The 1,044-nt window shown below is 47.2% G+C and overlaps 1 protein-coding gene across 1 annotated transcript in view; it reads left to right on the top strand.

Annotated features, from left to right (window-relative positions):
* CTPS2 (CTP synthase 2) overlaps positions 1 to 1,044 on the top strand; it is a 136,946-nt gene that overhangs the window by 8,198 nt on the left and 127,704 nt on the right. The window lies entirely within an intron of this gene.

Here is a 1,044-nt window from a genome sequence, read left to right as displayed (position 1 = left end):
AAAAAAAAAAAAAAAAAAAAAAAAGGTTGGACTACAATTCCTGGGCTTGAATGATTCTCCTGCCTCAGCTTCCCTGGTAGCTGGGACTACAGTTGTGTGTCACTGTGCATGGCTACAAGAGATTAGTTTCTTTTTTGAGACAGAGTCTCACTCTGTTGCCCTCGGTTGCTGTGGCATCATAGCTCACAGCAACCTCCAGCTCTTGGGCTTAGGAGATTCTCTTGCCTTAGCCTCCCACGTAGCTGGGACTATAGGTGGTCACCACAACATCCGGTTATTTTTTTTGTTTCAGTTTGGCTGGGGCCAGGTTCGAACCCACCACCCTCAGTATATGGGGCCGGTGCCCTACCCACTGAGCCATAGGCACTGACCACAGATTGGTATCTTTATTCCACTTTACAGATAAAGAGAAGAAATAAGCATAGAATGGATAAAGAACTTGCCTAGGTAGTTTGCACAGATCTGTCTGACTCCAGTCTGAATCCCTTTTTTTTGAGAGACAGGGTTTTACTCTGTCACCCAAGCTGGAGGAGTGTAGTGGACTGATCATAGCTTACTGAGTGCAGCCTCAAATTCCTGGCCTTAAGTGATCCTCCTGTCTTGACCTCTGAAAGTGCTGGGATTACAGACAATAAGTCGCCACCTCTAGTCCAGAATCTGGATTCTTTTTTTTTTTTTTTTAAGACAGAGTTTCAAGCTGTCACCCTGGGTAGAGTGCTGTGGTGTCACAGTGCACAGCAACCTCAAGCTCTTGGGCTTAAGTGATTCTCTTGCCTTAGCCTCCCAAGTAGCTGGGACTACAGGTGGTCACCACAATGCCTGGCTATTTTTTGTTTTTAAATTGCAGTTGTCATTGTTTAGCTGGCTGAGGCTGGGTTCTAACCCGACAGTGTGTATGTGGCTGGTGTCCTACCTACTGAGCTAAGGGGGCCGCCCAGAGTCTGAATTCTTAAACATTTTAGAATGCTTCTGGCTCGACGCCTATAGCTCAACCGGCTAAGGCGCCAGCCACGTACACCTAAGGTGGCGGGTTCGAATCCCCAG

Source organism: Otolemur garnettii, unplaced genomic scaffold, assembly GCF_000181295.1.
Source record: "Otolemur garnettii isolate 467f Iridium unplaced genomic scaffold, OtoGar3 scaffold00051, whole genome shotgun sequence".
NCBI lineage: Eukaryota > Metazoa > Chordata > Mammalia > Primates > Galagidae > Otolemur > Otolemur garnettii.
Note: the sequence above shows the minus strand (reverse complement) of the source record. Positions and strands in the feature narration are given on the sequence as shown.